The 24,113-nt window shown below is 39.9% G+C and overlaps 1 protein-coding gene across 3 annotated transcripts in view; it reads right to left on the bottom strand.

Annotated features, from left to right (window-relative positions):
- Positions 1-17,843, bottom strand: part of UBAP1 (ubiquitin associated protein 1) — a 67,157-nt gene extending 49,314 nt beyond the window's left edge. Inside the window, exon 1 of one of the 3 annotated variants that reach the window (XM_043453010.1) lies at positions 17,611-17,843. The gene's annotated coding sequence lies outside the window, so the exon portion shown is untranslated. Of the gene's footprint in view, positions 1-17,090; positions 17,402-17,610 lie in introns of those variants that run through there. The other 2 variants (XM_043453013.1, XM_043453011.1) reach the window with 2 other exon arrangements.
- Between the last annotated feature and the right edge of the window lie 6,270 nt (positions 17,844-24,113).

Raw genomic sequence — 24,113 nt, 5'->3', positions numbered from 1 at the left:
TGTCCGACTCTGCGACCCCATGGACTGCAGCACACCAGGCCTCCCTGTCCAGCACCAGCTCCCGGAGCTTGCTCAAACTCATGTCCATTGAGTTGGTGATGCCACCCAACCATCTCATCCTGTGTCATCCCTTCTTCTCTAGTCTTCAATCCTTCCCAGCATCAGAGTCTCTTCCAGTGAGTCAGTTTTTCACATTAGGTAGCCAAAGTATTGGAGTTTCAGCTTCAACATCAGTCCTTCCAATAAATATTCAGGGTTGATTTCCTTTAGGATGGACTGGTTGGACCTCCTTGCAGTCCAAGGGACTCTCAAGAGTCTTCTCCAACACCACAGTTCAAAAGCATCAATTCTTTGGTGCTCAGCTTTCTTTATAGTCCAACTCTCACATCCATACATGACTACTGGAAAAACCATAGCTTTGACTAAACGGACCTTTGTCAGCAAAGTAATGTCTCTGCTTTTTAATATGCTGTCTAGGTTGGTCATAGCTTTTCTTCTAAGGAACAAGCGTCTTTTAATTTCATGGCTGCAATCACCATCTGCAGTGATTTTGGAGCCCAAGAAAATAAAATCAGCCACCGTTTCCACTGTTTCCAGTGGACAACAAAATACTTTAGACTGGGTGACTTATAAAAACAGGAATGCATTTTTCACAGTTCTCAAAGCTTTGGAAGTTCAAGATCTAGGCAAAAGCAGATTCAGTGTCTGGTTACAGACTGCTTCCCAGTTGTTGATAGTTGTCTTTTTGCTATAACCTCACATGGTCATGGAAGGGGGTAAGGGACCTCTTTTATAGGGTACTAATCCCATTCCTGAGGGTTCCTCCTCATGACCTAATTATCTTCCAAAAACCCAATCTCCACATATCACCACATTAAGGATTAGGTTTCAACATACAAATATTGGCATACACAAATTTTCAATCTATAGCAAAGACCTAAATAGATGGAGAGACAGATATACCATGTTCACAAGTTCTAACTTAATATTTTTAGGGCATTGATTCTCCCCAAATTGATCTGTAGATTCAATATAACTGCAAACAAAACACTAACATGCTTTTTGTAGATAGTCTAACAAGCTAATTCTAAAATTCACAGAAAAATGTGAAAGGCCTAAACAGCCAAAATAACACTGGGAAACATCCTGATTTCAAAATTATACAGTTATCAAGATAGTGTGATGGCATACAGACAGATAAGTAGATCAAAAGAATAGAACAGAATTCAAAATCAGATCCTCATACACACAGACAAAATATTTTTAATGTGCAAGAACAAATTCAACAGAGAAAATGTAATCTTTTCAACAAAAGGTGCTGGAACAAATAGATATCTATACTGTAAAAAAAAAAAAAAAACTTCCATTCATAGCTCACACCACATATTAAAAAATTAACTAAAAATGGACTACAGGCTTTGTAAAATCTAAAACCATACAACGTCTAGAAGAGAACATAGAAAATCTTTCCATCCTGTGATTAGGTAATCACACCTGTGATTAGTTAACATCTTAGATATACCACCACAGCACAAATCGTAAATGAAAAAATACAGCATTAAAATTGAAAACTTCTCAAAAGACACTGCTAAGAGAATAACTCTCAAATGCATGAAATATAAATTTAAATGTTTATAAGCACAGAAAACTCAGCAGTGGCCACAAGACTGGAAAAGGTCAGTTTTCATTCCATTCCCAAAGAAAGGAAATGCCAAAGAATGCTCAAACTACTGCACAATTGCACTCATCTCACACGCTAGTAAAGTAATGCTCAAAATTCTCCAAGCCAGGCTTCAGCAATATGTGAACCATGAACTTCCAGATGTTCAAGCTGGATTTAGAAAAGGCAGAGGAACCAGAGATCAAATTGCCAACATCCGCTGGATCATTGAAAAAGCAAGAGAGTTCCAGAAAAACATCTATTTCTTCTTTACTGACTATGCCAAAGCCTTTGACTATGTGGATCACAATAAACTGGAAAATTCTGAAAGAGATGGGAATACCAGACCACCTGACCTGCCTCTTGAGAAATCTGTATGCAGGTCAGGAAGCAACAGTTGAACTGGGCATGGAACAGCAGACTGATTCCAAACAGGAAAAGGAGTACGTCAAGGCTGTATACTGTCACCCTGCTTATTTAACTTATATGCAGAGTACATCATGAGAAACGCTGGGCTGGAAGAAGCACAAGCTGGAATCAAGATTACCAGAGAAATATCAATAACCTCAGATATGCAAATGACACCACCCTTATGGCAGAAAGTGAAGAAGAACTAAAGAGCCTCTTGAAAATGTTGGTTTAAAGCTCAACATTCAGAAAACTAAGATCATGGCATCCAATCCCATCACTTAATGCGAAATAGATGGAGAAACAGTGGAAACAGTGACAGACTTTATTTTTTGGGGCTCCACAGTCACTGCAGATGGTGACTGCAGCCATGAAATTAAAAGACGCTTACTCCTTGGAAGGAAAGTTATGACCAACCTAGACAGCATACTAAAAAGCAGAGATATTATTTTGCCAACAATGGTCCATCTAGTCAAGGCTATGGTTTTTCCAGTAGTCATGTGTGGATGTGAGAGCTGGACATCCAAAGACAGTTGAGTGCAGAAGAATTGATGCTTTTGAACTGTGGTGTTGGAGAAGACTCTCGAGAGTCCCTTGGACTGCAAGGAGATCCAACCAGTCCATCCTAAAGGAGGTCAGTCCTGGGTGTTCATTGGAAGGACTGATGTTGAAGCTGAAACTCCAATATTTTGGCCACCTGATGGGGAGAGCTGACTCATTTGAAAAGACCCTGATGCTGGGAAAGACTGAAGGGAGGAGGAGAAGGGGGCGACAGAGGATGAGATGGCTGGATGGCATCACTGACTCGATGGACATGAGTTTGGGTAAACTCCGGGAGTTGGTGATGGACAGGGAGGCCTGGCACAACTGAGTGACTGAACTGAAGCACAGAAAACAAAGACAGGCAACAGAATATACAGTGATTTTTAAAAAGGTAAGCTTTTGAGTAAGAAAGATTAGGGTTCAAATTCCAGCTCTGCCACTTACTAGCTACGTATCCCTTGAACAATTTAACATGTGTAAAATGGGGATAATAATACCAACAACCTCACTGAGTAACTGTAAAGATTAAAGAAGATAATGCATATAAAGTACTTTGAACAATCTTAATCCATGTTATGCTTTTAATAAATGTTAGCTAGACAAATATCTTTAACAGTGGATATTTCCATTGGTGGAATTTTTCACCTGTATACTTTTTCTTTTTACATATTTCTGTATTCTGAGTTTTCAAAGTAATTAGTTCATATTCCAAACAATATGACTTTTAAATCCCTCAAACGAGTACAAACTAAAACAAATAAACCTAATTGTACATGAAGTTAGAAAAGTGACAACAAACAAAAAATAATTTCATGTGACTTTGTGTGTGCGTGTGTCACTCAGTAGTGTCTGACTCTGTGGCCCCGTGGACTGCAGCCCATCAGGCCCCACTGTCCATGCAAACCTCCAGGCAAGAATCCTGGAGTGGGTTGCCGTCCCCTGCTCCAGGGGGTCTTCCCGACCCGGGGGCTGAATCCGGGTCTCCTCACTGCAGGCGGGTCCTTTCCTGTCTGAGCCGCCGTTAGCGCTCAGCATTCTAACCGTGCATGTCAGCAAAACATGCAGTGAGAACACACGTAACTGCAGAGAGTTTAGGCTTTACTTCTTCTTGTTAGCAGTAAAATCCGCATTACTACTTTAAAGCTATTTTTGTATGTGCAATACAGAAAATAAGTAATTATATTTATTGTAAGGGACCAAGATTTTTTATGTAAGAGGAAAAAAAAAGGTAAAACATTAAAGAAGTAAAAACTATTCTTAAAATTAAAAAAATCAATACAAACATGTAATTTTTAAAAATATTTGTATAAGGACAGTACCATTGAGTATCTCTAGTACCCAAATTTTGAGCTCTCAATCTCATTTCTGCACTTACTCTTTTTCCCTCCAGTTTTACTCAGATATAACTGACATTGCTGTTATTCAGTCACCCAGTCGTGCCCGATTCTTTAAGACCCCATGGACTGCAGCACTGGCCAGGCCAACCTGTGCTTCACCATTTCCTTAAGTTTGACCAAGTTCATGTCCATTACACTGCTGATGCCATCCAGCCATCTCATCCTCTGACGCCCTCTTCTCCTGCCCTCAATCTTTATCACGGACTGTTCCAATGAGTCAGCTATTTGCATCAGATGACCAAAATACTAGAGCTTCAGCATCAGTCCTTCCAACGAGTATTCACGGTTGATTTCTCTTAAGATTGACTGGTTTGATCTCCGTGCCATCCAAGGGACTCTAAGGAGTCTTGTCCAGCACCACAGTTCCGAAGACATCAATTCTTCGGCACTCCACCTTCTTTACGGTCCAGCTCTCACAAGCACACATGACCACTGGGAAGACCATAGCCTTGACTATACGGACCTTTGTCGTCAAGAGTAATGTCTCTGCTTCTCAACATATTGTCTAGGTTTGTCATAGCTTTCCTGGCAAGAAGCAAACGTCTCCTGATTTCATGGCTGCAGTCACCATCCACAGTGATTTTAGAGCCCAAGAAGAGGAAATCTGTCACTACTTCAACCTTTCCCCCCTCTATTTGCCATGAAGTAATGGGGCCGGATGCCATGATCTTAGTTTTTTAAATATTCAGTTGACATACAGCACTGTATAATTGACTTTCAACACTGTACAAGTTTAAAGTATACAACATAATGATTTGACTTACATGTATCATGAAATGATTATCACTAGTGAACATCCATCATCTCATATAAATACAAAATTAAAGAAATAGAAAAAATTCATGTGTGTACGTGATGAGACCCCAGGATTTACTTTCTAAACAACTTCCATATATAACATATAGCACTGTTCATTACATTATAGTGTACATTACATCCTAATACTTATTTGTAACTGGAAGGTGGTACCTTCTGACTGCCTTCATCCAATTCCCAACCCCCTCCTCATTTCTATAGTCACAAATCTAATCTCTTTTTTTATGAGTCTGTTTGTTTCTGAAGTATATTTGACCTACAACACTGTTAGTTCCTGTTACACACACAGTGATTTGGTATTTCTATACATTTCAAAATGATCACTATGATAAATCTAGTTATGATATGTCACTATATAGCTACCGACTATGTACCCTACACTGTACATTTCATCCTCATAACTCATTTACAATAACCATCCATTTGTTCTCTGTATCTATAGTTTCTGTTTTGTTATGTTTGATCATTCGTTCTGTGTTTTAGATTTCATATAAGTGAAATCATGCATTATTTGTCATTGTCTGATTTATTTCACCTAGCATAATATCCTCTAGGTCCATCCATGTTGTTACAAATGGCAAGGTTTCACTCTTTTTTATGCCTGAGTAGTATTTCATTTTATATACATACTTAATGTATATATGTATGCTACATACCATTCATCTGTTGATGGACACCTGGGTTGCTTTCATATCTCAGCTATTGTAAATAATGCAGCAATTAACACATGGATGCATGTATCTTTTCTAATTAGTGTTTTTGCTTTCTTTGGATAAATATTCAGGACTGGAATTGCTGGATCATATGGTAGTTCAATTTTTAATTTTTGGGGGAATCTCTACACTGTTCTCCATAGTGGCTGCAACAATTTATATTCCTACTAACAGTGCATGAAGGCTCCCTTTTCTCCATGATTTGCATTTCCCTGATGATTAGTAATGTTGAGCATCTTTTCATGTGCCTGACAGCCATCTGTATGTCTCTGCACTGAGAAATGGTTGCTTTCAGATATGGATAAAGAACTTCTAAGATAAACCTGGGCCATTTGTTGTACATGAAAATAAGAAATTTTCCAAAGATTTATAGGTTATATCAAAAGGCTACCAAATTTTTAATAACTTGTGCATCAAAAATAATGACTATAATAATTGTTTTAAACACAAAGCCACAAGTCTATGGTGATATTCAAAGATCCATAGAAAATCATCAGGAAAAAAAAAAAAACAAACCACAAATAATCTACTACCATTAAAAGATGACTATTATACCAACTTTGAAATTGGTAATTAAAAGATAAGAATTAAGCATTCATCATTCCTTTCCAGTAGGAACTACACTTGAGGGTAACTCTGCTGATGAGAGAAAGTTCTTCAAAGAAGAATGGCACCTCATAAACATAAATATGAAAAAAAAAAGTGTGATGATACAAGTTCATAACTTCTAATTAAATAATTGATTCAAGTAAGTATCATCAATGGATGCTAAATTATTAGGTAAAGATTAACAGGGAGCTTTATAATAGAAGGATGGGACTGACACCATCTGAACATAACTAGAATCACAAAAAGTGGGACAACCATTCATTACGTACCTCCTGATGGGATGTAAAAAGAAGGACACAGCACCACTTCTATGATGGCTGCTATCCCCAACCAGACAACAGAAACATGAATTAAATCAAGCTTCTAACCCTTTCTTTACAAGAATTAGAGAAGCAAGCAAAAAAGACAGCACAAGAATGCACAGACAAATCCTAAATTTGGAATACCTTCAGAACAAATGGCCTGGTTTCTCCAATGAAAAGGTGATAATTACCATATCACAGAAGAGACTTAACAGACCTGAAAACCAAATAAGTGATAAGTATGGACCTGACCTGAGTTGTGAATGGAAAAAACTATCTGTAAAGTGACACTTCTAAGAAAATAAGAGAAATTTTCATATAGGATGGTTATTACATTAAGGAATTACTAATAGATAATTGCATGATAATTATATTTTTTAAAGAAAGTTAACTGTTTTATCAGTTAGAAACACATAATAATCTATTTATAGGAATGTTTGAGATTTGCTTTAAAATATTTCAGGCACTTCCCAATCCCCAAAAAAGGGAGGAGAAAAGACTTGAAAAAGATCAGTCAAATGTTGATCTTTGTGCAAGCTAGGCAATGGGCACATGGGAATTCATTACACTTTCTCCTTCCTCTCTGGTACACTTTTAAATTCCCATAATACTGAAAAAATAAAAGGAACCCTTAGATATTTTTTAAGTGGTTTTATTGGAGCTGCTGCTGCTAAGTCACTTCAGTCGTGTCCAACTCTGTGCGACCCCATAGACGGCAGGCAGCCCACCAGGCTCCCCCGTCCCTGGGATTCCCCAGGCAAGAACACTGGAGTGGGTTGCCATTTCCTTCTCCAATGCATGAAAGTGAAAAATGAAAGTGAAGTCGCTCAGTCGTGTCCGACTCTTAGCGACCCCATGGACTGCAGCCTACCGGGCTCCTCCATCCTGAACAAACCATTTTGTACAATAAAGAATTTGGTTAGCCTGAAAGTTAAAGTCGCTCAGTAGTGTCCAACTCTCCGTGACCCCATGGACTATACAGTCCATGGAATTCTCCAGGCCAGAACACTGGAGTGGGTAGCCTCTCCCTTCTCCAGGGGATCTTCCCAATCCAGGGATCAAACCCAGGTCTCCCACATTGCAGGCGGATTCTTTACCAGCTAAACCACAAGGGAAGCCCCTGGTTCTTGGAGGTATCCTCTAAATCCTTGGAATTTCCCAAGTGATACAAAAATCTTTGTTTTTCTTGGTGGGCCCCTAGACCATACTTGATAGTTTACGCTAACAAGATGACTTAGGACAGAGGATGACCATACCATAAAGACAAATCATGTGATTTTAAGCCATGTAATATGTTCAACCTTCAGGGAGGGGAAGAGCAGGGATGAAGATCAAATTCAACCTCGTGGCCAATGAATCATGCCTAAGTAATAAGTCAATAAAATGAAATCTGGACACAAACTCTGCTGAGCTTCCCTGGTTAACAGTGTTCTGTGGATCTGGTGACACAATGATGTGTCAGGAGGGTGACACATCCTGATTCCGCTGGAAGAGTCATTTTCATGTTTCGGACCTTCCCAGGTTTCACCCTATGGCATCTTCTGACTAGTTCTGATTTGTATACTTTTTGCTATAACAAATCTGTAATCATAAATATAGCGCTTTTCTGAGTCCTGTAAGGCATTGTAGCAAATTATCTAACCTGAGGGCTGCTTGGGAACCTCTAAATTTGTAGCCAGTTGTTTCAAAATGTTCTGGGAACCCTTGAACTTGTGGCTGATATCTGAGGCCAGTCTTCTGAATGACTATGCCTTTAACCTGTCCTGGGTGTTCATTGGAAGGATTGATGCTGAAGCTGAAACTCCAGAACTTTGGCCACCTCATGCGAAGAGTTGACTCATTGGAAAAGACCCTGATGCTGGGAGCAATTGGGGGCAGGAGGAGAAGGGGACGACAGAGGATGAGATGGCTGGATGGCATTACTGACTCAACGGGCATGAGTTTGAGTAAACTCCGGGAGTTGGTGATGGACAGGGAGGCCTGGCGTGCTGCGATTCATGGGGTCGTAAAGAGTCGGACACGACTGAGCGACTGAACTGAACTGATGTGTGCGTGCGTGCGTGCTTTAGTCCCTCGGTTATGTCTGACTCTGCAACCCTCTGGACTGCAGCCTGCCAGGCTCCTCTGTCCATGGGACTTTTCAGGCAAGAATACAAGAGCAGGTTGCCATTACCTCCACAAGGGGATCTTCCCAACCCAGGGGTCAAACTCACGTATCCTGCATTGGCAGGTAGATTCTTTACCACTGTGCAACCAGGGAAGCCCATTAACCTAATTCTAGGTAGTGTCAGAATTGCACTGTGAACTCATAAAAGACATTTGGGGGACAAGTGAGGAAATATAAGTACTGCTATAATATGATAATATGAAATTATTGTTGGGAGTTCCCTGGGGGTCCAGTGGTTGGGACTCAGCACTTTCACTGCCAAAGCCCAGGTTCAATCCCTGGTCAGGGAACTAAGATCCCACAAGCTGTGTGGTGTGGCCAAAGAAAAAAAAGAGAAACACTGTTTACCATAGATGGTTGGGCGTGGTTAACAGTAGTGTATTTATGAAGAAAAATGTCCTCTTTTTTTTTTAAAAGTTATGTAACATTCTAGTGTAAAATGTCTATAATTTAACTCTAAAATATTTCTGAAAATAAATGAGACAGCAAAAATGCTGTTAAATCTTGTTAAAAGGATACCCACAAGAAATTGTACACAATTAACTAAAACGGGTCAAAAGAGCACAGTAAGAAAACACAGGAATATACAAATAGAATTCTAAAGTGAAGAGGTATGTTATCTGGCTTTCATTTTCCCCCCAATGGAAAAACTAACTAAATAATTACTTGTGTGTGTGTGTGTGTGTGTGTGAGTCACTCAGTCATGTCTGACTTTTTGCAACCTCATGGACTGTAGCCTGCCAGGCTCCTCTGTTCTTGGGATTCTCCAGGCAAAAACTGGAGTGGGGAATCATTTCCTTCTCCAGGGAATCTTCCCGACCCTTTGTTCCCCCCTTAAAGCTCGTTCCCAATCAACTTTTGTTCATTTAAAAAAATATCCCTGCCTGCTCGCAACAAAAGGCAATTAATTTCTCAGACTTATATGTCTCATTCATTCAACATCTGTTTAAGGTGTACCTACTATTACTGCCTGATACTTCTCTAAGTACTTTGCCCACAAAGGTTCATACAGTCAAAGCTATGGGTCTTCCAGTAGTCATATACAGACGTGAGAGGTGGAACAACTGATGCTGAAGCTCCAATATTTGGCCACCTGATACAAAGAGCCGATTCACTGGAAAAGTCCCTGATGCTGGGAAAGATTGAGGGCAGGAGAAGAGGGTGTCAGAGGATGAGATGGCTGGATGGCATCACTGATGCAATGGACATGAACTTGGTCAAACTTAAAGAAATGGTGAAGGACAGGGAGGCCTGGTGTGCTGCAGTCCATGAGGTCACAAAGAGTCAGATATGACTTAGCGACTAAACACACACACACACACACTTCTCTAAGTGGCAGCTATAACAGGACAAAACACCTCATTGAAATTAATTCTAATGGGGGACGTTCTCTGGTGGTCCAGGTTGGGAACCGCCTGCCAATGCAGGGGACGCAGGTTCAATCCCTGGTCTGGGAAGATTCCACATGCCATAAGGCAACTAAGCCCATGTGCCACAACCACTGAAGCCCATGCTCTACAACAGGAGGAGCCACTGCAACAAAAAGCCCTTGCACCACAATTAAGGAGCAGCCCCCTCTAGTCACAACCAGAGAAAAGTCCACGCACAACAACGAAGACCCAGCACAGCCAAAAATCAAATAAATAGACTATTAAAAGAAAAATGCAAAAAGACAAACATTAAGCATAAAAGAATAAGTAAAACTTAATGAGAATTGCTGGATAAAATGTAGTATACTACCTTTAGAAAATAAGGATATTAGCTGACAGTGAAAAAGTATTATGCTTCTAATGAAGTACATGTTAAAAACTTTACATAATTTTCAAAACTATATGTTGAAGTCTTACTTAGTTTTGAAAATACCATCACATACATCATCTTATCCAAACCTTACATTCTATGAGATATAAGCAAGTATTCATATTCTTGTTTCACAAACTAAAGAGTTCAAGTCTGAAAGAGATGGTTAGTTTTTAAAAAGGAAACCTGGAACTACAACTTTAGACCTTTAAACTCACTCTAGAGTTCTCTTCATTGCAATATAATCTCTCCAGGCAAAAGACACTAATTAAAAACCTTATAATAAATTTTTAAAAAATCTCATAAAATGTCCCAAATCAACCTCACGTTATAGTAAATTCAAAAGTTTACTATTCAAAGTATGATCCTTGGGCCATCAACATAACCTGAGAATTTCTTTAAAAATGCACAATCATAAACCTACCCACAACTACTGAATCAGAATCTACATTTTACCACAATCTCCAGGTGATCTACATGAACAATAAAATTTAATGATCGGGAACAGTTTAAAAGAACTTTTCACAATGATAAAAATGTTTTATATCTCCACTATGTGGCTATCATATTGGACAGACCAAGAACATTTCAAACTAGAATTGTGCCTAAATATAATTTCTTATCCACTAAATGAAATAAGCCTGTTACCGTAACATGTACTCTTCCACTAAATTCTGTCAGCAATACATACAAACCAAAACCATTTTTTTTAAACATAACTCAAAATGTATAGCTTCCTAGAGACATCTGGAGTAAGACCTATGTTATTACAGAGTAAGTCATACATTACTACTGGCTGCATTATATAATTACATTTATAAAAGACTCATTTAATAATCTTCCAATAATTTTCATATGGGTTTCAAAGAAATGTTCCATTATCTTTAAATTCTGCTTATATAAAATGCTGAGATCTCTGAATAAGCCAGGTAAGTGAAATATTATAAAAACTACCTACTACAAGGATAAAGTTAGATTCCCTATTAAATTATAAGAACTAGGTGGAATTTCCTGTTTTAGAAAACGGATGGGACATTTGAATGAATGAATAGCAATAATCAATGAACAATTCAAGACCTTCAGTGATTTTAAAGTATTTCAGAACAAAATTTGTGGTAGGTTGGTTGGTTAGTTTCCTATTGTTATTATCACTTGGAAATAGAATAACCTTTGATGGAAGAAAATTTTTTGAGATTTCACTGGCTACCCCTAAAACCCACTCCACATGAAAGTGAAGTGAAAGTCGTTCAGTCATGTCCCATTCTTTGCCACCTGGAATTCTCCAGGCCAGAATATTGGAGTGTTTAGTCTTTCCCTTCTCCAGTGGATCTTCCCAAACCAGGAATCGAACAGGGGTCTCCTACATGGCAGGCGGATTCTTTACCAACTGAGCAATCAGGGAAGCTCTAAAATCCATGCCACCTAATAATTTGTAATCCAACAATGGACTCTGAATTCCACCCACAGAAAGGAATCATTTATCATACATGGTGTGGCATAAGGTATAATCTACCAGGAGGAGGAAAAAAAGGAAGCTACTGCCCATATCCTTTCCCAATGAATTCTAAAAGGAAATGTTAACACTCCCAACTATAGGAAGATGTTAGGATTAGGAAGATCTAATTCTTACCAGTGAAGGAAGAAATGAGCAAGAGGATATGAACTGTGACTGGGACTAAGACCATGATGATGAGATGCAGCACAAAACAAGCAAAGCCAGTCTGACCTTTAGTTTCCAAAGGGTTAATAAAGGTTAATTTATTAATAAATTAATAAAGGTTATTATTTAACAAAAGGTTATTAATAAATTAATAAAGGTTAAGGACAGGCCATCCAGCAACAATGAACAGTAAGAGACTGAGAATTAAAGGTAGCCAAAGATGAAATTTAGCATCAAGATCTTTAAGTTTGTTTTTCTTATCTATTTTTCTTACCCATCAAACCTGAAGGTAACTAAAAATTTTCTATTATACTTTTCTATAAACTATGACATTCTAAAGTATGGTATTTATGCAAGGACTCTCAAAAATCTAGGGAAATACCTTTCACAAATATCAAAGGTGTACTGTATATCACTATACAGTATTTGCAGTATAATTAAAGCCTGGTGGATGTTTTATATTTCAACGTGATCTTTGCCAGGATCAGGACATCCAACTCCCTAGAAGAACAGTTCCTTCTCATGAAAAGAAAAAAGTTTTCAAGAGGTTTTAATACACAAAAGAGAAATTCAATCCCTCAAGATTTTAATAAAAATAACCTAAGAGGTAAGAGTTTAATGTAGATAGGAGACAGAGCCTAAAGAACTGGGCAGACAGTTAAAAAAACAAAATAAAAATACTATATTCTCCATCACGTATGTTCTAGCTGATTTGCAATTTTCATCATAACTTTTTTTTGGTCTTGCTGCATGACTTGCAGGATCTTAGTTTCCTGACAGGGACTGATTCTGAGCCCTCAGCAGTGAAAGCACAGAGTCCTAACCACTGGACCACTAGGGAATTTCCCGTCATAAATCATAACTTTAAATAGTTTCTCCAATACTAAGAAGAGTTATTTCATTCTTTTAAAAGTATCCAATGAAATTTAAATACCATAAACATATGATACTAATCCCACCTCCCCAAAAAATACCCCCCACATATAAACAACTCGTTAACTGTGAATATGTACATATTTCTCTTTATTTAACCATGTAATTACATTCCACCTGATTATATAATACCATATTACTTGAAAATAAAGACAAAAAAACTCTTCCAAAATGTTTCCAAATCAGCCCTTTGACAATTCACAATTATTCTTAATAAAACCCAATACCAGACAGACTAGACATCAAAAAATCTTTCTGAACATATTTTAGTAGAAATCCCAACTGCTCAAAAAAAGTGACTCATTATTAGTTATCCACACAAGAAAACTCTCTCACTGTCAAACCACACGGTTAACATTTAGTAAAATGTATGTGTTCACTAAGTTGTTTCAGTCGTGTCCGACTCTTTGCGACCCTACGGACTAGAGTCGGCCAGGCTCCTCTGTCCAAGGGATTCTCCAGGCAAGAATACTGGAATGGGTTGCTATGCTCTCCTGCAGGGGATCTTCCCAACCCAGGAACTAAACCCGACTCTCTCACATCTACTGCGTTGGCAGACAGGTTCTTTACCATGAGCGGCACCTAGGAATTCCAATAAAATGTATACGTCATTCACAAACCTGTTAAGTTTCCCAGCTTGGGGAAATATATATAACCTGTGTGTACAATTCAGGTTGCTTTTAAAACCCTTTTAAAACCCTCTGGCCTGGGACTTCCCTTGCGGTCCAGCAGTTAGGATACCAAGCTTCCACTAGAGAGGGCATGGGTTCAATCCCTGATCAGGGAACTAATATCCTCCATGCCACACGGCCAAATAAATATTTTTAAAATAAAAAATAATTTTAAAAAAAAATAATAATAATTTTTAAAAAACCCTCTGGTTCTTAAAACTCCAAATACAATACGAGCACAACTCCTGAGAAGCTGGCCTTTCTCATCAAGCAAATATTGGTACTAAATGTCAGATTAGATGCCACAAGACACATAAACTTTAGTACTTATTAAAATAACATGCAAATAAAATAAAACAAAATAAAATAACATGCCTAGCAGAAGAGGATTTCCTAAATATGATACAAAAAGCATAAAAGTCTGGAAAGTTCATTCAGTTCATTAAAACCATGAACTTTTCTCATCATAAAACTATGAAGAGATGGTAAGACAAGTTATAAACTGGGAGAGAATATTTGCAAACCATAAATTAACAAATAATTAGTGTATAAAATACATAAAGAACTCTCAAAAATCAATCAGGGGACTCAAAAAAGAGGACTCAAAAATAGGCAGAGAACTTGAACATGCGCATCACAAAGATACAAATGGCTAATGGACATACAAAAAAGATGCTGAACTTCAGGAAACGCTAATAAAACACAGTAGATACTCTTTCAAACCCAAAAGATTAGAAAAAAATTAAAAGTCTGACAATATCAAGTGCTGGGGAGGAAGTGAGGCAACCAGAACACACACTGCTGGCTCTTGACTCAGTAAACCACAAGATTCACAAATACCATAAACCAACTCAGTGACTCAAACACTGGAAGTGTTTAGTAAGCATTAAGCAACTGACAATGACCAATCCAAAATTCTGAGAACACAAGTGGATTACTGCCAAATACAAATTTCGGCCCTTGATGAACCAGGTCTGACCTGACTCAGCAATTACAATTATAAAAACCTTTTAGCCCTTTATCCAGTTTATACAGTTCATTTTGTTAAGTACAAAATATTCAGGTATTTATTTCCTCCTAGAACTGATGACATCTTAAGTGACTAAAGCTGTAATGAACTATTTATCATTCCGGTTATGCTATTTCAATGAGAACAAGTAGTTTCAAATGGCATTACTTTTAAAACTCACACTTATAGTTTAAATTTACTTCATAGGAATTGGAGTGGCCCTGTGACCATGTAAGAGGGGCAAAATGATGTAACAGATAGAGCAAGGGCACTGAAATTGGACGAATTTAGAGCAGTAACCTTGCTTTAAGTTACTCAACTTTTCTGATCCTCAGCTTCCTCAATACCTAAAAATCAAGCCTATCTTTGCCTACACAAACAAATCCTATGAATAAAAGTGAGATGATGTAAAGTGTTTACGATGCCTAGCTTATTAATACAGACCCAAGATTAGCCCCATTCCCTTTGTAAATCTAGCTCTCACCTAAAATTTTTGAAATCTGAAATGTTAACTCTCAATTCATAGGAAAATAATATTCTTACATTCAAATTATTTTCAAATATTACAAGACATTGTGTGCTATGAAAAGCAACACCCTGATTACATCTTTCTCTACTGAAAGGCTCTTTTCCTATAAGAAATTAGATCCTGGAAAAGAGGACAGATTTTCAGTTATCTTCATGACACAGAAGTAAGGATTCTCATGCTATGTGGGAAACTAAATCCAATTGATTTCCAAGCTTCAATTCAAGGTTTTCTTGATTCTAAGAAGCTTATTTAATACTTAATGCTGGACACTAAGCTGTGTCCGATCCTCTTGCAACCTCCTGGACCAGCTCTTTAGGCTCCTCTGTCCATGGGATTTCCCAGGCAAGAATACTGGAGTGGGTTGCCGTTTTCTTCTCCAGGGGATCTACCCCACCCAGGGATCAAACTGGAGCCTCCTGCACTGGCAGGCAGATTCTTAACCAATGGGCCACCAGGGAAGCCCTAATACTTACAGTACTGCGTGCTAACTTTTGCGTTTCTTGAGAAGGGCTATCTGAAGAAAATTACCTGTAACGATGACCTGATAGTAGCTTGTTTTTGGCTTTGGTTAGTCTGTGGGAAAAATGGTTATGCTTAAAATAATCTACATATGGAAAAAACCTCAAACATTCAACAATATAATTAAATAACAGGAAAAATGTATAATACTGACAACCACACTCTACAGTAATGAAGATACATTTATAATGCTGAAAAAATTCAGAGAAATTTGAATTAAACTTCACTGAATTAAACTTCAGGAATCCTCATTTTAAATACCTTACCATAGTTGAGATAGGAAAGAAAAGTCGCACAAGATAAAGTGCTATTTGCCAACCTAAGAAATGGGAACTAACAACTACTGATGAGAACGCATCACAGACCTAATACAATCATATCAGGATACTGTCTTCTTTAAAAGAAAAAGAAAAGCTTTCAGATATACAAAAAATATGTTATGATTAAAAAAAAAGTATGTCATGATGAAATATTGAGCCAAATACTACACAAAGGAAAAATTCAGGAAGTTCTTATATTTACATAATTTTCTTCCTTAGTCTTCATTTCCAAAAAACATTATTTCTTCCAATGAAGCTGTACAGTGATACAGTCTCACTAGAGGAAACATTAATTTTCCCATTTCCATAATTATAATGACTTATTAATGCAACACAAAGTAGACAGTAATAAACAATAAATAAGTCACAGAATGAATAGGATGGATCAGAAATACAACTTTAATTTATAAAAACCTACTATAAAAACACACCAAAAAAATCCTACTTTATAAAGTAGGTTAATGTAGACAAAGGAATTCTTTTAGACCTCGGACATTTTACATTCTTTGCTACAAAATAATACAGAAACTTTCAGTTAAACTTTCAGTTTGGGACACTTACAAGAAAGAACTGGCTCTATCACTAAAGACTAAGTGCCCTGCTTTTCTTATCACCAAATCTGGCAAAATTCTAAAGAAAAATATCCATCATTTTTTTTGGGTAGGGTATCCCCCTACCCAAATTCTAAAATACTAATAATTAGAACTGAGCAAAGAAGCCCTATTAAGTGGAGTTAGAACAAAAGCTACTTAACAGATAACTACCAAATCTGTTCTTGCAACACTCCATGGAGTCTAAAAACTCTCAAAAATTTATCTCACTTTAATATAAAATGTATTTTTATGGCCAGCCACACTTTAAACAAGAACATGTGGAGACAAGACAAAGGTCAGAGATAACTATTTAGAGATCAAATAAATGAACTATAACTTCATGTTTCACAAGAAAGATTAGGAACTGTTTCTGACCCTCAGGTGGACTGGACAGATATGTCTCTACCCAAGAAACAAACAAAAGCAGCAAGACTAACATACCTGGAGAAGACCAGGCAATGTCGAATATAGCCCCAAAGATCACTCGCCCCGAGTCTGGTCTCCTCCCTTTCCCCCTAATCTCATCGCCTCAGGGAAAATTAAATCTGTATCTCAGGTCCGCAGCTCACCCTCAACTCCCCACCACTCACCTTTACTAAAACCTACGTCCCTCTCTCCCCGACATTCTCTATTTCCCACCGAGCTCTCGTTCCAGACAGCCTACGTACTGCGCCTATTTTCCAGCAGAACATTAGTCCCCTTAATCCGAACTCACTTATTTTTCCGCATCCCATCTGCCCTCCGCCCCTTCAATGCTGGTCCCCTCACCCTGTCCCTTCTCCCAGAATCCTTCCCAAGTTACCCATCTCTGGCCCCCCGGCCCTCACACCCCCTGAGCTGCAGCTCCTCCATTCCACTCAGTCTCCAGCTTCCTCCCCGTCCCTCCCCCAGCCGTCTCCCGGTACCGGCTCCCTCTCCCAACTCCGCCCCTCACCTCCCTCCCTCAGCGAGGCCCCCTCACCTGAATGCTGCAGCCGCCGTGCCAGAAGCCGAAAGGTGCTGCTGCCGACCGGCCCCCCTGGCTCGGTCCCTGCTGAGCTCCTGACGGCCCCTAGGGAGAGCGAACACTACCACCTCCAACTCTGCCCGCCCCGGGCCAGACCGTCACCGTAGTCACCGCCAGTACCACAGCCGCCATGTTGAAGTCCCACTTCCCTCCTCCTTCCCCTCACCGCTCCTCCCCTTTGGGCGTCTGACGTCGTGGCGCCGCGCCCCACCCCTCGAGCCAATGGGAGGAGTCATGGTGACGTAGCTAATTTCCCCTGGGAGCCACATCTGGTCGCATCTGCAGGGCTGCAATTGGAACGAGTGAACCCGGCTGACTGGAGGGTTGGAGGAAAGCTGCGGGGGTCACCAAGAGGGTAATGCGTAGGGGTTGGAAGAGCCTCCCAGGAGGAAGCCCGCGATTCCTGAATCTCAAAGAGAAGCGCAAAGGCTTTCCAAGGGGACCTACTTAGAAATCAGAATGTCTTCAGGTCCTGAGTCATGGACTTTCTGGGCCTCACTTTCCCAATTTATAGATTGTAAGGGATCAGGATCCTGTAAGGCCTTTTCAGAACAGACCTCCACCCATGTCCTCCTCCTGCCTTTTGTCTCTAGAAAAATTTAGTCAAGGAATAAATTTAATCAGACAAGTGGAAAAAATACAGAAAGAAAGAGAAACAGTTAAGCATTACAAAGCAATACTTTAGCCATTAAACGAAGTTGAGGACCTTTAGTTCTTCCTCAAGGACTATAGACAATATTCTGAGCTGTGTCATTTAAGCTGTCTTGCAGATACTGAAGCCCCTACCCCCGCTCCTCGACCCGCACCACCACCACCACCACCGAGTGGAAGAAGTTAATTATAGGCAAGCAAGAAGGAAATGGCAACCCACTCCACTATTCTTGCCTGGAGAATCCCATGGACAGAGGAGCCTGGCAGGCCATGGTCTATGGGGTCGCAGAGAGTCAGATGCAACTGAAGGGTCTAATCACACATGCAAGCACATAGACCCCCAAACAAGTTGGAATCAAAAGGTTTTGATTACCTCACCACCATCCAATCATAAGAATTCCCACAAGCTGACCACACCCTGCTTCTTGAACACTATAAAACTCCTTACTATCCCCACCAGGGTGGAACACACAATCTTGAGGGCATAAGCCCACTGTGCCCCTTTTGCCTGGCAAAACAATAAAGCTGTTATTTTCTACTTCATCCAGAACTCTGTCTCCGTGTTTCTGTTAGGCACTAGTGAACAGAGGCCAAATTTCAGCAACAAAATGAATGGGTTGAAAGGTGACCTCTAATAAATCTCCCTCCAATTCTGACATTCAATGGGTTTAAACCAGGTAATCCAATACCAAACCTTTACTTCCTTCTGTTTCCTAGAACCAGGTGCCTGGATGTTCACAAATGAATGAGATACATCTATGTTCCAAAAAATTCCTAGTTGGTGGGAGAAATACAGGCATAAACAGTAACTCTAGAAAAAGAGTGATGGTGGCTTCAGTTGCTCTGGAAAAAAATGAGTTTTAGCTAAAGGATTAGGAAAGATTTACATCTCTACACTTTCTTGATTCTACAGGTAAAGAATGTATACATTCTGGTATCTTATTCTCTAGCCCAATTTTCTCTCTAGAATTCCAGAGCAGGTAATTGCATTTTGAAGAGTGCAGCAGTGTTTTGTTTTTTGGTTTTTTTTTTTTGAATGCAGCAGTTTTAATGAGAGAAGGTGGGTATTCCAGAAGGGGGGCAGTCAAAATGAACAGAGTATTCTCTGTTCCTATTGGAAATCATCAATTCTGGACAACTTACCTACTTAATTCAAACACAGCCACAGAAGGTTTGTGGAAAGAGCAGTGATCTGAGCAAATCTCCTCAACAGGATAATTGAAATGGTAGCAGTGAATAAAACGGATTGGAGATTACCAGGTAGACTTCTTTGAGTGCCTGCATGCTCAGTCGTGTCCAACTCATTTGCAATCCCATGGACTATAGCCTCCAGGCTCCTCTGTCCATAGCATTTTCCAGGCAAAATTACTGGAGTGGGTTGCCATTTCCTCCTCTAGGGGATCTTCTCAACCCACGGATCAAACCAGAGTCTCCTGTGTCTCCTGCATTAGCAGATGGATTCTTTACCCCTGAGCCACCTAGGAAGTCCAAATATTTATTTATTCATTTTGGTTGCTTCAGGTCTTAGTTACAGAATACAGGATCTTTCTGGGTGGCATGTAGGCTCAGCAGTTGCCCAATCTTAGTTGCCGTTTGCCTTGGGGCATCTTAGTTCCCTGACCGGGGATTGAAGCCTTGTCCCCTGTGTTGGAAGGTGGATTCTTAACCACTAGACTACCAAGGAAGTCTGGTAGACTTCTACATTGAATGAAATACTTACACCTGGACTAAAACAGAGACAGTGGGAATGAAGACTGGATCAGCTGGAACAAGACTTAGGAAACAGACTCACAAGATTTAGAGACCTTCTATATGGGAGGAGCAATCATGAAGAGGAAAGAGCCAAGTTTTGGGGGTGTCTTATTCACAGAAGTGAGACCTGACTTTTCCTGAAGTACCAAGGGAAATAACAGTGAGTGTAGCTGCCAAAACTGAGCTTAAGATGATGGCAGATTTTCTGGACAGACGCTCAGAAGGAAATGTGAGCTTGGAAATCAGGAAGGAGGTAAGGAGCACATAGACATAGAATAGTGGTACTCCTTAAACAAATGAATTCTTCATTCATTTATCCAGCAAGTATTTATTGAATGCCTGCAGTATGCCAGGCATTGTTCTATGCACTGGTGATACAGCAGTATATAAAAAGACCTCCTGCTGCCCGCCCACCCCACCCCCCGAAAAAAAAACCTGCTCTCACAAATCTTACATTTTAGAGGAAAATAATAATAGTGGTTACAGGTGTTACAAAGAATAAAGCAGGGAAAGAGGATAGAAAATATCCAGGATTGAAATGCATAAAGGATGGCTAGGGAAAGATGGCATCTGAGAAAAGACCTGAAGGAAGTGAGGAAATGAGTTAGTCAGATACCTAGGAGGACAAAATGCCAGGCCAAGGGACAGCAAGTACAAAGGTCCTGAGATGAAAGCTCACTTTCTATGTTCTAGGAACAATAAGCAATCCAGTGTGGCTGGCATGGAGTGAGCAATGTGGAGATCAATGGGAGCTGAAAGCAGAGAGATAACAGGAGGCTAAATCACATAGGGATTTGTAGATCATTTTATGGACTTTGGCTTTTTAAGTCAGCTGAAAGCCATTGGAGAGTTTTGAGCAGAGAAGGAAAATGATCAAAATTTTTATCAGGATACTCTAGTGACAACGCTGAGCATAAACCAAAGAAGGACAAGCACAGAAGAAGAAAGACCACTTAGAGGTGATTGTAGTCGTCCAGGCAGGAAATGACAGTGCTGGAGACTGAGAGGCAATAGCAGTGAAAGTGATAAGAAATGGTCAGGTTCTGGGTACACTTTGAAGGTAGAGTTGTAAGAATTTGCTCACAGATTAGATGCACAGTGTGAGAAAATCAGAAGACTCAAGGATGACTTTAAAGTTTTTGACCTGAGTCAAATTTTTGCACATATGGCTAGAAGAATGGAAAATGAGATTAATTAAAATTTCTGGGACTGGGGACCCTTTGGAACACTGACAAATAGGGCATGGGGAGATAAAGTTGAGAGATGCAAAGGTAGTAGCAAAAAGTAGAAAAGGAATGAGAAGACCATGGTGCCCTGGAGGATTAGGAAGGAAAACCCTCTGGAGGACTGGGCGTGTGCCTCTCCTCTCAGAGAAGGACTCTCTGAGACCAGAGACAAACCTCCTCCATCAGACAGGGGCTTTCTGAGATTCCTCATCAGCCTTGGTCTCCTGATCTAGTAATTCGTCTTCTCTGTCTTCTCGCTTTAAGTGGGGACCAGGTAGCTAACCGGGGCTTCCCAGGTGGTGCTAGTGGTAAAGAACCTGCCTGTCCATGAAGGAGACATAAGAACTGTGGGTTCAATCCCTGGGTTGAGAAGATCCCCTGAAGGAGGGCATGACAACGTATTCCAATATTCTTGCCTGGAGAATCCCGTAGACAGAGGAGCCTGGAGGGTTACAGTCCAGAGGGTCGCAAGGAGTAGGACATGACTGCATCGACTTAGCACACACACAAGTTGGTGACCACCTACTCCTGAGCCAGCCTGCCATGGAGGCAACTCATCCTTAAGAAATGGAAAGACGGGATTTCTATGGTGGTGCAATGGTAAGGATATCCGCCTGACAATGCAGGAAACATGGGTTTGATTCCTGGTCTAGGAAGATCCTACATGCCTTGAAACAACTAAGTTCGTGTGCTACAACTATTGAGTCTGTGCTCTAGAGCCCTGCAAGCTGCAACTACTGAGCCCATGTGCGGCAGCTGCTGAAGCCTGCTCACCCCACAGCCTGGGCTCCACAACCGGAGAAGTCACCGCAACAAAAAGCCCTCCCACTGCAACGAAGAGTAGCCCCCACTTGCCTCAACTAGAGAAAAGCCTGACAGCAACAAAGATCCAGCACAGTCAAAAATAAACAAATAAATGAAAAGTATTTACAAGAAAAGAAGAATCCACCTGCCAGTGCAGGGGCACAGGTTTGATCCCTCGTCCAGAAAGACCCCACATGCTGTGGGGCTGCTTAAGCCCTTGCGCCACAGCTACTGAAACCCACACACCTAGAGCCTATGCTTGCAGAGAGAAACCACTGCGATGAGAAGCCTTTAATTACATCACGACTGGAGAGTAGCCCCCACTTGCCCAAACTAGAGAAAATTGTCACACACCAAAGAAGACCCAGCACAGCCAAATCAACAAATAATAAATCTTTTTTAAAAAAGAAATGGAAAGGCACAGAGAACTGCATTTAGTTTACCATGATAAACCATAGTGAAAAAGGATATTACCAAAAAAAGAATGTGTGTATATATATATATATATATATATGTATGTATGTATATGTATACACATATATATATATATAACTGAATCACTTTCCCATACAGAAGAAACTAACAGACCATCGTAAATCAACTAAACTTTAATTTTTTAATTTAAAAGAATATTTAAAAAAAAGAAATGGAAAGAAAGTGGGGAAGTTTTCTAGAAAAACAAATAGTTCTTAATCTTCCTAGGAGTGACTCATACTTGTCAGTTTCCAGGTGTGGATTCCAGTGGTAACTCACCTGGGGTCAGAAGATGGTGAACAGGGTGCCAGCCCTCTACTTTTCCTATCCTGTGTCTTCCCCTCCCAGCGCCAGCATGCCTGTTGGCTTAGAAGAAGCACTCCAGGCAAGCAGCACCAAGTTTGCACTCGTCCTGCTTCTCCTCTTCTTTCTCTCTCCCTTCATATGCTAGGATTTTGGGTATTTAAGAGAAGAGACAGGAAAGACATACAAGCAACTCTACGCTCTTTCATTCATTTAGCCATCCAACATTGACAGAGTCCTACTATGTGCCAGGAGCCATGAGTCTATAAAGATGCTCTAAAGACGGTTAAGTAAGGAAATTAGAGAGGTGTACAGATAATGATGTATACTGAGCGCCAAAGAATTGATGCATTTGAACTGTGGAGTTGGAGCAGGCTCTTGAGAGTCTCTTAGACTGCATGGAGATCAAACCAGTCCATCCTAAAGGAATGTAAATACAAATCCCTATGTGATTTAGCCTCCTGTTATCTCTCTGCTTTCAGCTCCCATTATTATTGCTCACTCCATGCCAGCCACACTGGGTTGCTTATTGTTCCTAGAACATAGAAGGTGAGCTTTCATCTCAGGGCCTTTGTACTTGCTGTCCCTTGGCCTGGCATTTTGTCCTCCTAGGTATCTGCCTAACTCATTTCCTCACTTCCTTCAGGTCTTTTCTCAGAAGCCATCTTTCCCTAGCCATCCTTTATACATTTCAATCCTGGATATTTTCTTTTTTTTTTTTTAATCCTGGATATTTTCTATCCTCTTTCCCTGCTTTATTCTTTGTAACACCTGTAACCACTATTATTATTTTCCTCTAAAATGTAAGATTTGTGAGAGCAGGGTTTTTTTTCGGGGGGTGGGGTGGGCGGGCAGCAGGAGGTCTTTTTATATACTGCTGTATCACCAGTGCATAGAACAATGCCTGGCATACTGCAGGCATTCAATAAATACTTGCTGGATAAATGAATGAAGAATTCATTTGTTTAAGGAGTACCACTATTCTATATCTATGTGCTCCTTACCTCCTTCCTGATTTCCAAGCTCACATTTCCTTCTGAGCGTCTGTCCAGAAAATCTGCCATCACCTTAATCTCAGGCCTGAATATTCATGGGAAGGACTGATGCTGAGGTTGAAGCTCCAATACTTTGGCCACCTGATGTGAAGGGCCGACTCATTAGAAAAGACCCTCATGCTGGGAAAGATTGAAGGCAGGAGGAGAAGTATACATGATTTATATAATGACAATACAAATTGGTGAAAATTTT

This window comes from Cervus canadensis, chromosome 30 (assembly GCF_019320065.1).
Source record: "Cervus canadensis isolate Bull #8, Minnesota chromosome 30, ASM1932006v1, whole genome shotgun sequence".
Lineage (NCBI taxonomy): Eukaryota > Metazoa > Chordata > Mammalia > Artiodactyla > Cervidae > Cervus > Cervus canadensis.
Note: the sequence above shows the minus strand (reverse complement) of the source record. Positions and strands in the feature narration are given on the sequence as shown.